Source organism: Varroa jacobsoni, unplaced genomic scaffold (genome assembly GCF_002532875.2).
Source record: "Varroa jacobsoni isolate VJ856 unplaced genomic scaffold, vjacob_1.0 scaffold_666, whole genome shotgun sequence".
Classification (NCBI taxonomy): Eukaryota; Metazoa; Arthropoda; class Arachnida; order Mesostigmata; family Varroidae; genus Varroa; species Varroa jacobsoni.
Genome location: NW_019213568.1, coordinates 109,472 through 123,288, shown reverse-complemented (window position 1 = coordinate 123,288; position 13,817 = coordinate 109,472). Strand labels below are relative to the sequence as shown.

Genomic DNA, 13,817 nt, shown 5'->3' with positions numbered 1-13,817 from the left:
TTTTTTTTTTTTTTTTTTTTTTTTTTTTTTAATTACGCTAGCATAGTTTAAGATTATGCTATACCTATGCTTGTACCGTGTCGAAACACTACTTACGTCAAAGTAGTGCGCTACGAGAGGTGCAACTGTCCATCCGATACTGTGTTTATCGATAACAAACGCCCGTTTGGTCCGAAGCCTTTTTTAACGGCAACTTTAGAAATCTAATGAACTTACCCTGCTCGTGCTGTCGTAAGAAAAAGGCACGCTCCTAACGTGCCGTTCACCACCGCACTGATTCAGCAATTCGTTGCAAATCGATTGAAGGATAGCCACTTCCGCAACGTGACCATCGATCCATTAGTTAGTAACGCTAGCATATTCCTATTTGCTATAGATGACATCAGCATTTCCAGCAAACGCCGCGGCTCTGTTTGAAATTTACCAGTTGCCGTCTTACCGCGCCTTTACGCGTGCTGGCGCGTTACGTTCAAACATAGGCGCTTTGAGTTTTTGTATCGACGGGATGTGGAAGCGGCTAATTAAGACGAAATCGTTCGACGTCACCAGTGAGTGTTACGCCGGTCTCAACGTAACCCCCCGTCCCCCGAGCAAATTGTTTTTCCTGTAAATCTCTACGTGAATATTTTCCAAAGGAATCTATCCATTTCGCACAGTTCACAGCAAAGCCGCACTTGACTAATCTCGAATTGGTAATGAATCTATCAGGAAAGAAGAAAAACCGATCTAGAAGGAAGTTTGAGCGGCCCATCCTCGTTACGTTTTCTCGCCGTCAATCTTGTTGTTGTGTTTATAGTTTAATATAAAAATGACGATTGTAGGCAAAGAGCTGCCCGTATTCAATTGGCGTGACGTAAAATGAGATAGCTTTGGTAGTTAACAGCGCCTTGTGGTCAGATACACACAATGACGTTGATAACGCGAGCCCGATGCTTGTTTTTAATTCTAGTAAATCTACACGACGGACAGTCATCAATCAATTCAGCGTACGTAGGATGGGAAAGCGCGGGCTTGAACGGGAACGCAAGTGATATTCAATCAAAGCTTTTCAACATCGGCACGCTGCATAAGCACAGTGAAATTGTCTGTGTATGTTTGCAGCTCGTGCACGGACGTACTGTGTACGATGTGGTCTTTTGTTCGTGGCATCCGTCAACGTAACCAGCGTATCGATATCATAGCTATAACAGCTGTCAAGCGCTCATATGTACAGGGAAGGGGTCTGGGTCGGCATCTGCTTAGGAAAGACGAAGTTTATAGTTTAAGCACATATGCAGCGGCACCATCTAGGTACAGTATAATTTACACCCTGTTTCGCCTTGATTGTCTACCTTATTAGTTATCTACTCTGACCTCGTATTATACACGCAATCTGCTACCGCGTATGATCGAATATCTTCGTGAAGCTTCAGCGAACTATGCGGTATTGCTCTCCTTGAGCGGCATCACCATAACCCTGCGAACGACGCTCATAACAACAACAGTGCCAACAACAACAACAACGACAAATTTGTGCATCGCCACCCTCCTCGCCGCTCTTTTGACTGTTTATTACACAAGCACTTCATGACAACTCGTAGTATTATCTATCGTAGCCCCTATTGCTTCCGTTGTTACTGTCGCTCCGGCGATTGTTGCTAGTCAAAGCCAACCAACAAAAGCCGCTCGCCAGTTTGACCAGCAACAATGAAAATGACAACGACGACAACGAGCACTAAATGACCGAGTCGCTACCGAAATCTTCTTTTTCTCTTTCTTCTTCTATTTCTTGCTACGGTTACTGCCGTCGCTGCTGCTGTTGTGCTGCGGCAGGCTGCTAGATGGGGCCAGCAGCCTGCAAGCTTTGCTACCGTTTGCTGTCTGTGCGTGGGTGTGGCGCTGTGCTCGTTTTCTTTCTACTTCACAGACTTCTACGACTACTTGAAGCTTGTGGCTATGGCGACACTGGCCGCGTCGTCGGCGAATCTGCTTTGACGTTAGCGCGCGCCATGGACCAAGCGAGTGCTTGCTAGTGATTCAGTTGCTGCCACTGTCAATGGCAGCAACACATAACAGTTGAGGGCCAGACAAGCGTCGAACTGCGTTTGCAGTCTTGTCTCCGGTACGCTACTAAGTTGAGATGAGCCTATGCGCGCGTCTGACTGCAGCTGTGACGTCAAGAGCGCGGTATTGGAGCAGCCGATGACTATGATGAGCCACCCGTTGTTCTTGCTGATGTCCAAGGATCGATGAGCAGTGGTGATTCGTTACAACCTGCTAATTGTTACAACACGTTGCTCCCGCTGTGGACCTGCAGTGGATTGTTCATGCGGTGTCTTTCAATCTTTCTTTGGCTTCAGTTGCCAATGAATCGGTGGATCCGCGCACGACGAAATGAGGTGCCAGAGGACTCAATGATGGATACAACGCACGAATGCGCAACACCACACCGCAACGCACTGCACTGCCCTGCCCTGCTTAACCCAGGATCCATCGCGTTATTTTAGTCTATTTGCAGCTACCCCAGTCAGTCTGGGCTGGGTCGGGTTTGCCCGCCAGGGTTGGCCCTCTAAAACTTCGCCGACGTGGACGTTTGGCTACGGCTGTTCTTGTTCGGCTGTTATTGTTGTCGTTGTTGTTGTAGTTTGGGCGCGGCGACAAACAATGCGACTGCCAATGGATTGAGATAACTGTTTTATGGTTGCGACAGCTGCTACTTTTGGCGATGCTGGTGCGGCCAACGGTGCTATTTTGATTCGTTATCTTCTCGTTCTTCAGCTTCAACGGCGTCTTCATCTTCGTTTGTCGGTTCGTTGTTAGTGTCTCATCGCCTGCTCGTTCTTTTTGCGGGTCTGCTTCTAGTTTTTTAGAGTTCTTTTATCTCACAGCGACAGCCACCTGCACTAGTGCGTCCTTTTCTTTTCATTCGCCTTCTCTCGCGCACATGCGATCTTTTTTTCAGCCTGGGCGATCTATCGTTATTTATTTTTGTTTTTGTTTATTATTTTCGTCGCGTCACCACTATCGGCCACCGGCCCGTCGGCAAACGAAAAGCTGGCGTCACTAGCGCTTTGCTTCGTTTTCGCTGTTTTGTCTTATTTCGTCGTCCCTCCCTTTCCATCATCATCGTCGTTGTCGTCGTCGGCACCATTTTCCCTCAACTTTTCCTTCTTCGCACCACCACGATAGCCAATGGTGGAAACAACCACGTTCAGTATCCCTTCATAGCACGCAGTTGCGGGTGGACGGAACATCGCCGCCAATCCAAAGTTGAGCATTCGGCACGAACGCGTTTTGCGTGCATGCAACTTTGGCTCGCCTTTTTGAATGCGCTCACCGGGGGAGCGGGGAATAGGCGCGAAGCACGCAAAAAAAGAACGGGGAGAAGCCAGGAATGGTAACGCGATTATTGTTGGCTATCGCTACTGCCGGAACTTATTCCGCTGTTTGTGGAGACGGTATCGGTACAACCCGCGCAGTGCCACTATAGTGCTATAGCTATTACGAGTCGCGAAGCAAAAACCAGCCCACCACAATAGCATGTAAGCGTCACGGTTTCCCGTACCAGCAACAATCGTTGTTGCGATGGCGCTTCCATTTCGTTCATTTCTATCGGCGAGAAACGGCGTTCAATGGCTAAAACGCAGCGTTACTTTTCCTCTTCATTCGCCTTTCTTTTTCTCTCTAGTTGGTTTTTTTCAGCTCGCCGCCTAACTTCGCGTTCATCATTCGTTCATGCATTCATTCAATTTCCCGTCCGTGTTGCTACCAGCATCGATGTCTTCGTCTTTGGACTCGTTATCCCGTCATTTCTCAGTCCTTTTCCCTGCTGTTTCCTTCGGTGGCCTGGTGACTCGTCGCGTAGATGACGCAACGAAACGCACTGCCTACGTCCACTATCGCCACCGGCGGGATTCATTTAGCCATTGATCCAATCATAGCTAGTCACTAGTATTCATCTGTAGTCCTCTTCACTTGCGTCTCTGCCTGGCTGGGCCCTTTTACCCCTCCTCCGCCGATGTTCCTCGTCTTCCTTTATTCATCTTTACAGCAGTAACAGCTGTATTATTCGCCGTTGAGCGTGCGTGTCGTTCCTGTGGGGGCAGGCGTTGTGCTGTTTCGACTGAAAGCGATGGCGCTGTCGGCGGACATCATTGGGAGTCCTCATTTTTCTCGTTCATTCGTTGGGGTCGTCTGTTGAAAATGACTAGGACGGCTGTGAAGTCATGATGTGGTGGGCAACCGGCGACAGGAAGAACCTCCATGGGGATACGTACCTCTACGTTGGTCGAGAGCAAAACAAGAACCGACAAAAAAAAATGGCAGAGAGTACAAAAAAGGATTTGAAAAGACCGCATTATCAGCAGTCGACTGACTTGTTCAATGGCCGTTACTACTGACACCTCTGATACAATAATGCTACAGGAACACTCGTAACCGTCCTTTTTTTCTATCATCGTTATGATCGGTTACTGACTAACTGGCATGGAAATATGAACGAGGCCTATGTTAGAGTTAGTGATCGGCGTTCTACGCAATGTCTATTTTTTCCGTCTGCCTTTTAGCGTATGATTGGAACAATACGCGAATAATAAGGACGTAACAATGAATACGAATCAGGCCAGTAGCAGTGATAGACTATCAATATTGGCCTAAATATAAGCCGCATCCTAAAACTTGAAAGAGGGAAAAAAGAGAAAGAATGATTTCCGAGTATGAAAAAATGGGTAAATTTGCAAGGTCACAAACATGCAACCCATCCTTATTTTTCACGGTTGAAATTTGAATAAATTATATTTAGGCCGGTAGAGTAGATTCTGCTGTACGGATAAACGGGGGTCGGAAATTATGGCGGAGTGTAACCGTATTTAAGTAGTTAAATTAGCACTTTGAAATAAATTATATAGTTGAGGCGTCGCACAGACCCATTCTTAACGTTATATTAAATATTTAAGCTACCGTTTAATTAGCCAGCAATTAGCTGAAACCACTTGGAGGAAGCTATTACCGAAATGATGGAATACCGCGTTCAGTTATTCAGGGTGATTCAGCTAAACGATCAGTCATTTTATAGGGTCTATCGATAGCGTAACTAATAGATTACGTTTGGTGTCGGAATCATATCCTTGCGACTTCTTTTCGAAGGCTTGTTTAGCCCCACGGCCATTTGTCGCATGAATGAAGGTGATGTTCAGAGATTCGAACCGTTTAGCAATAAGTTTTAGGGCTCTCACCGATTTCATAGGACACGGAAATAAAAAGTTTGGAAATGGCCTTTGCAAAATAAATAAACAACAACATGATGTTTTTAATTATTACTACAACTATTGTCGATAATGAAATGACACTTTCGTGCTAACTGAGTGAGTGAGTGAGTGAGTGAGTACTGACTAGGAATCTTTGTTGCGGCTTCAGAAAGTATAAGAATAAATACTATGCTCAGCAGAAGATCTCTAATTAGCAGGCTATATATATGTGTATGATATAAGGGTGCACGGGGAAAAGGTCTTGGAACCATAATATTGGCTTTCGTTCTGTTTGTTTCGTGTAACTTGTGGAATCATAAACAAGCTTCATTCAGCAAGTGGAAAAATAAATCAATGTCGCAATCAAAAGTTCTACCTTTCGTATATGACGAGGACATCGCTACAAATTGACAGTTAAAAGTTAGGCCTTCGATCGAAGTAAGATAGTATTCAAATATTGAGTACAAAAGGACCAGACTCACGGCAAACATCCCCGTGATGGAATGACGGTAACGTGCTTGCACTAGCCTAGGAAGCAAGCATGAAATTTGCAAACATTTATTTCTAGTCTTACGGCGTTCGTAGAATCCAAATGACAGAAACATACGAATAAAAAATAGATAAACAATCGTTTGCGTACATCTATTTTGTGCATAGGCCTGAGTGAGCCCGTTTGAGCTCCGAGGCAGCGCTTCGCGTTGCCTCGGAGCTCAAACACCGCTCACTGATCATTTCACGTTTTATCTCATATCAACAATCATCTACCGTCTAGTTACCTCTCATTCGATCTTATCTAACTTTTCCATTAAACTACGCAAAAAGTTCAAGCGGTAGCAATTTTTTTTATGTTATCGTTAAAAAAAAAAAAAAAGTAACACTTCTCAATATGAACATTCAAACAAAGCGGGCAGTAATTTGCAATCCTATACAAACAATTAGCCTCAGTTAAAGACCAATTCTGGTGTTTCTTTATTAAGCTTAGTCCTTAGTCCGGTTGAGTCCTGTTTACTTTGCCGTCCTAATTGTTACGCTAACATTGTGCTCCTTGCGCCCGGTATATACACGTGTATCATTATAGGCGAACCCTATAGCAATAGGTGTTTTGACAACCGTTATTATTCCAATCAGTGCAAGAGAGCTCAAATATATTGATATTTTATAATACTAATAATTATCTTGGAGGTTCAATCGTTAGATGAATGTCGCACCGATTGGGTAGAAACAGCATAGCAAACGAGATGGTAGAAAAGCAGAGGAATTACCAGCGAAAACGGTAGAGAAAAGACAAATGCTTGAAATAGACCTATGGCTGTTTCGTTAGCCAGCCCAATCCGTTAGTTGTAGAACCATCGTGACAGGAAAGATTCTCCAATCTCCCACACGCGGCCCAGGCGCAGGGTCCTGTACAGTCTATTGCCTCTAGAGATGCCCCCAGGTTGGCACGCAGCATCGAACGAAAAAAAAAACATGTTAGCAACGATATTGTGGTGCACGTCGCGTGTAATCGACGATGTATTAAGAGCTCGATATTACAGGCACACACGCACGCGCACCCACACACACACACACGGTCATAAAAGGAAGTACGCAAGCGCAAGCATACAAAGAGTGGACAACCGATGTGGATATTGTCGAAAATTCAGCTGGAAGCATAATATCGATTTTTTCTATAGTATTAAGATAAGGTAAATCAAGAACCCTTTTTATTTTGTAAGATTTGTGATAAGTAGATGGTAAATATCATAAAGGTATAGCCTCGTGTAAGTCATTCAGTATCTAATAAAATACTTTGTTATTATTATTATTGTCTGACAAACTCAACTGTTAAACAGCGTGCTATTCCCGCTAGGGTTTTACAACGCGAGGTCGTAATTAAACTAAATGCTTTTACAGATTTAGATATCGATATTTTGTTATCCGTCTGTTGATTGACTGCAGGTTTCGTCGCGACGCTCGATATTTTCTGCAATAGTAGAAGGAATCTACACAAAGTGGGCAAAACAAACTGGGTCACTACCATCCCAGGTAAGCAAGACCTGGCTTGTATAAATATGTTGTGTTGCATTTTACATCGATCTTCATTCCAGCTCTGCAACCATGCAAGACCTAGTAGTCAGAGTACCACTTTCCCTGAAATAGGTTCTCGCCGTGTACTCCAAATGCAAAACAGTGGTACTTTGTCAGACCTCTAAAGGAACCTGTACGAGTAAAGTGTAGTAACTAATTGTGTATCCGCATCACGCTCACGCTTTTCATTTTTTAACAGACCGAACAATACTAAATGTCTGAACAATAATTGAGAAGTAGTATTTTGTATTAGTGCAATAGGAACATAATGTACGCACATCGGATTCGTCTGTTCCATTGTTTTTCTTATACTCGTATGTATACTTTGCTTCGTTTGCGCCATTTTTAAAACCGGGTGTGAACGGTCATTGTTTGTTATTTCTGTTTTCGCTTCGACAGGTACTTCGCAATTCTTGAGGAAGCACAAACTTGTAGAATGAATCAACTATCTAGAGGGCAGGTTGTAAGCTTATCCTTTAGAGTTGCCAGGGTACACCTCGGGATCTCGACAGAATTTTCGTCTAGCGTTGATTTCTGCTAAGGATTGACTACTTCTTCTATTTTTTCTGTGTTTTTGTTGTCTTCACCGGTGGTGCGTCTTCGTTTGTCCCATTTTTCGACACCTCGGTCCTCCACATTGACGCCAAGCGACAGTGTATAGTGGCTGAGGTTTGTTGTGGTCATCGTCGTTGCTTTGATGATGTAACGGCTGTCCTTTTGGGTACAGACGTAGTGTCACTTTTCGCCTCCGTGAGTTTCGTGCATCGCTTGGCGTGGCTACCCGTGCGATTACCAAATTCAACAGTGCCGTATTTCAAACATAAGCTTAAATCAAAGCTGAAAATTACCATTGATTTTTCATTCGGGTTGCTGTCCTGCCATCGTAGTTACTTCTCCTATTTTTATGCGCTTATATACATACATATATACGCGCTGCCTGTAATATGTAAATGGTTGTTAGCTGACAAAAAGTGAGGGTGTTTGCCACAAATCGCAGACTAAGGCTAGTCGATTGATATAACGAATTCGATAGCGTTTGTTTCGGTCCAAAACTCTGCTCTGCGCAGTACCCGTTAAACAAAACCCACCCAAATGAGTAGTTTGCCTTATATAATATAATATTGTGGTCTTTTGAACCTGGTGCTGCATCATCCTCACTACAACAAACGACGAAGAAGAAAGGTACACCTGAAGAACTTCTATTTCCTGCAGATGTGTTGGGTTGCGTTAGTAACAAAGGCGACATAGACAGACGTTCAATCGGATTCAATCGGTTTTCAACGCTCGTTTTGGCCCATGTTGTTGTCCGTCAGGCTTCGTATCGAACGCAGTCGATGTTGGCTTAGACCGATTTGCGGTCAGTGACGACTGTCTTTGCCCGTTCTGCCGAAGCCGACGCCACCACCTCACGTCGGCGTCTCCTACCGACGGACCGTTTTGACTGGAGTGAACCCCTCATAACAGTAGCGTTACTCGTTTCACTAGAACTGGCTCGATGGTGATGATGATGATGATGCCTGACTGATGCCTTGTATGAAGCAACTATAGCTGAGCTGCGAATATGACAGCAGCAGCAGTGAAGGCGACAGCATTAGCAGCGCTATCTCTATCTGTATTGCTAAGTAGGGTCATTTTCTAGTCGAGTGCGGCAGCCGCAGGCCACCGGTTCGACGATCCTCGGCCCCAACAGTGGGACGTCAAAGTTCCAAAATGATCGCAGAAAGCACCCGCACCAAGGAAATCATCGCAAACTGGCCAATGATCTGAAGCCCACCTGCTTATCCACGATGGTTTTACCCCCCCCCCCCGCCTCTCCCCCATTCTGTCCCTATCTTGAAACGCCAACGAATATCACAGGGAGCGGTAAAAGTGGCCGCAGTGAAGGGAACAGAATCGGCTGCTACCTCACAACTGCTCTTAGCGTCGGCACTTAAGGTTGCTCTAAAGCTGGCTTACCGTAAGTGTCAAGGCGGTAGGGAAGTTAATGATCGGATCCAATCGAACTGATATGAAGCGGATGTGATGAATATCCATCTTGATTCGCCTGCGAAAGCGGCCGTGGCGGCTACAGCTGCAATCTAATCATCCACAACACCGACGGCTCTAACTAACCGAAAAAAAAAAATAGGCGAGTAAATTGATGGTGCCGTCGACGCCGGCGGCGGCGGCGGCTAGTTAACGAGTCGATGCCCACTCGAGAAGCTGATGTCGTCGAATTGCTGGCCACGAACGATTAGCGGGTGGAAATCGAATAGCAGGAGAGATTTTTGAGAAAGCACGAAGCTCAAGGTGAAGGAAAAAGGGATGATCTCGTCCTGGAACGAGGGCCACGGAAAGAAGAGGAATGGCTCTTGTTTTTGAGTAACGATACGAGCAAATAAACATAAAAAAAAAAACTGCAGAAACGAACCCCATCTTGTTTTTCTCTTTTTGCCCACTTGCGCGAGTGCGGCTCTAGTAACCTGTTCGCTGCAGAAGTGAGGACCGTCATTTAGTGAAGTGGATGTATTTGCCTGAGGATTTCTCCAAGTAGTCATGTACGTTTGTTGGTTCGGGGACGTTGTTTCAGACGGAGTGGTAGAACCTGTGCCGGTGTAAGTACGGAGTGTGCACTTGCTCTTCTGTTGAATGGATGGAGACCAGGTTCTTACATCAGTGGATTTGAAAAGATTTTTTGTTTTCTAGAAAAAAAATATAGGAAAAAAATGCTGGCTGGATGCGGACGAGATGTTCGCTTTGTATGTGAGTGCTGTGCTTATGAGCAGCATAGCTCAGTATAGATTTTAACTCAGCATAAATATTAAGGCCAATAATTAATGTATAGAACGTAAAAGGCGAAAAGCTCTAGTGAACATTGATTCATCTCAGGCCGCTCGCCCTTCTAACATGTTACAGATGAACTCGACCATCATCAGACCACCATTGTGGACAGTATACGAATGCTTAATAGGAATTAATTCATTCGTCAATCATTCTTCGTTTAATGAAATCTAATGACTGTTATAGCTATACTTGGAGTGGTTGATTGTTTAAGACCGTATCGGGCTAGAATGGGCCAATTGCATGTATGTCTATTTCATAAACGATAAGTAGTTTGGGACTGCCGCGCCCTCTCCCTCTCCCTCTCCCTCTCTCTCTATCTCTCTGTGGGATCGTATCCATTGGACGAAAGACACTGTTTTTATGAAGGTGGACATCAGTGGCATGCGGTTTAACTACGACCGCAATCAGATACCGTTTCAAAACAATAACCACTCAGCTGCAGTCGTAGGACGTTTCAGTTAATGCGACCGTTACCGTCTATCAGCCTATTCATAATTAAGCAAAAAAAAAAATCATGCAATTTTAATGCAGACCGATATTTGTTAAGTAAATAATGCTTCGTTGCGGTTGATCACAACTGTCTTTTTTAACTCCACTGTTTTGTTTAAAGAACGTTAATGTATAAACCAAATCTACTGTACTCTAAGAATTCTTGTTAGGCAAACGTGTATGACGACACAATAGGTCCATTTAGTCAATTTTTAGTGGCAGAGATTGACCACGTTTTTCGCTCTAACGGTTCTTTAAAAGTAACCAGTTCATGACCGTTCGTGAGTATCAAACGAACAGACCAATGTGGACATTTTTGGTTTTTGGTAACCTCCTGCCAAGGATGATTGTGACTAGTCTCTTTAGTGGAAGGTTTCACACGCCGACTGAATCGAAACGATATCCATTAATCAACCAAATGAAAATTACCGGGCCCAATTTGTTTATATAGCGCACCTATAAGTGCTTTAAGCACACCTAGATCAATACTAGGAATAACCTACGCACTGAATTTTCATCATGATGATGATTATTCTCGATAATACCCATATCGCACTTAATTCATAAGGCGGTATGCTCGGCTGATCTCGGAAGTAGCGTGATGCCATTACCGTACGCGTACGTTGAACTGCGACGGCTGCGTCCTATGGGTCTTCCCGTTCTAGCCCCCTCTAAATGTACCACTCGTTTACAAGCTTCACGCAGGTAAATTAGCTTTTATTGATGGGAGACTTGCATTCAGTGTTGCTGAAACGTCTAGTAGATCGTTTGAGCCAGTTAGAAAGAACGCCGACGAACTTCGTACGATTGTAAACGCGTTGAGTAAACTTATTCACTTACGTGCATTTGTCAATCACTACTATCTAGCGAAATAAGATGATGGGCTCCATTTGCACGTGTGCATGTCTATATGAAACTTAAGAAGTGGAACTTGCTGGTTAACAGCTTGTTGCGGTCGCCTGTTGCACATCGTATTAACTTAACGGTGCTAAGAGGTATCAGGATATTCTGTAGCTCTTCACGAAGATAGATTTGCGAAAGATGATTCACCTAACTTGATGTCTCTCGAGCTTACTTTGAGATGATTAAGTAACGTGTCTGAATGTAAACGAGCCATTGTTTGTTCTTGAAAGTACGAAACAATTACAGCCGCTCAAGTCCCCTTGTGTCAATATCAGGAAACGCTTCTAGAAGTAACGTTCACATTGCACTAATACCCGTGTAGGACCTTATGCGCCCTTTCGACGTATATCGCGCACGTATCATCTGCGCCCACAAAGTTCTTTATACAATGCAAAACTTGAACGCAGTGAACAGTTTTCAACTCTGATTATGGAAAATAGAATAATTTCTTGTAGACAAGATCACTCTTAACACTGAGCAAATGTTGCGTAAATATCTACTTTGTTTTTTTTTTGGCACATACAAATAACCATCACTGAACTGGCAATTCAAAGATTTGCTCTCATCGGCCGATCGATTTGTTAATTTGGCTACGACTAGCAAAATCGTCAAAACCGGAAAAAGTAGTCCCAAAAAACTAACAACTCTTAGATATGCTGTCAAAGCTAACAAATATGAGGGCAATAAAAATATATTAGCTAGCATAAAATCTGCACGATAAACTATAGCCGTATTGTATAGGGCAGTCTATTCGGTTGCCCCCCCCAAGAAACACTTCACGGAAGTTTTCTGCCCTACTAGAACCAGACGTCAAATTCAATTTCTATTGACCCACACATCTTTTGGTCTAGGTTTTGTTTAGAAGACAATAACAACAACGAACATCAGATTTTTCGTGTCAATAACTTACCTGGGAACTTTATGTTTCATATTCAACCTTGCGGTGTTTTCAGGCAACGCGCCGTCGTACCGCCAGCCTGCTTGTGCAGGACAAACACAAAACTGTGACTATGATGAAGGAAAAGTCTATATAGGTTTATTGTGAGTGCGAGCAGATTGAACGCGAAACATAATGTTGTTATCGATTTCGGCCTAAATCGTTAACGAAAACGGCCGTTGGATATGATGCCGAATTTCCTGGTTCAATCTGCTAATCCCTATTTGTGTTAGTTGTTCATAAAAAGTTATGTTATTTGTTTCAATCCAATTCATTTTTTTGCTACCATCACTAACGACACAAACTCGGTAGGCAGACACAAAAGAAACGTTCCATAGGGTTCTATCAGGAAGGTCTAGTTCGCCGTTTGCGCTATTTACTTTTCGCGGCACTCGTGACCGCGATCTTGAGCACAATTCTAATGTTCCCATCCCTTCGGTTACCACACTGTGCTTTTAGAGTTACGATTGGTAACAGGTTGTGTCGTTACTTCCGACCAGTAACGAAATGGTTAGTCCCCAATTTCGTGCGCATCGCCTTTACTCATAGATCCGTTTCGGCCACAGAACGATCTACATCTATGTACTATGTTGCTTCCATGCGAAACGCTACTAAGGAACTGTGTCGTAAACCTTACCTTTCCATTCAGCATCACCATTATTATCGTCATCGCCATTTCTCAGTCTTTGCAAGTTCACTCAAGGCTAAATTCTAGTGGAATCTTTTTAAGAGTTTGACTTCGATGAACTACCTGAGCTGTGTCAGCTGGGTGCCCCTGACCATCGCCGCTATCTTGATTCCGTGTGTCTGCGTCATTTCAACGAGCCTTCTTCCTCTTTTACAACGGGGCCCCCTCTCTGGAACTTCTTGTTTCTTTTCCCCCTGTGTTGATCTCAGTGTGTCGTGTGGTCTGCGGTCCTGCTTCGTTTGTTTAAACCGGACAACGGCTATCTTTCAGTACGATGTCCGTGTGTGTATGGTCATGTGTGTCTGAGTGTCTCTCTGTGTGGTGTGTCTGTATGTGTGTGTGTGTCTATGTGTGGTAGTGTAAATGCGTGTGCGGCCAGTTAGTCCTACGGGACCGCTACCTCGCCAGCTCGGTTTGCAGACTCTTTGTTTCCCTACAAGGAAGAGAAGCATTCAGTAGAAGCAGCTATCGGTTGTTGTTAAATCCTCTGCTGTCAGTCTGTTGTATATGTGCATTGTATTTCTCTTTTACTTTTGATGGCCGCGCGAGTGTGTAGATGGTGGACAAGAAGGCTGGGTACGCCTAGCGCTGGCTCTTGACTGACCCCCTTTCATCCAAGTCCAAAGGCACAGTGATCGACTCAACCATTCAAAATAAACGGCGGTGAAGGTGGGGGGGGGGGGGG

The 13,817-nt window shown here is 44.3% G+C and overlaps 1 protein-coding gene across 3 annotated transcripts in view; it reads left to right on the top strand.

Moving 5' to 3' along the window:
* The window catches only part of LOC111262476 (uncharacterized), a 69,270-nt gene that overhangs the window by 28,551 nt on the left and 26,902 nt on the right, over positions 1 to 13,817 (top strand). For 2 of the 3 annotated variants that reach the window (XM_086969143.1, XM_022836772.2), the window contains exon 2: positions 7,164 to 7,250. The exons of the other annotated variant lie outside the window; for it this stretch is intronic. The gene's annotated coding sequence lies outside the window, so the exon portion shown is untranslated. The remainder of the gene's footprint in view (positions 1 to 7,163; positions 7,251 to 13,817) is intronic. 3 annotated transcript variants of the gene reach the window in all.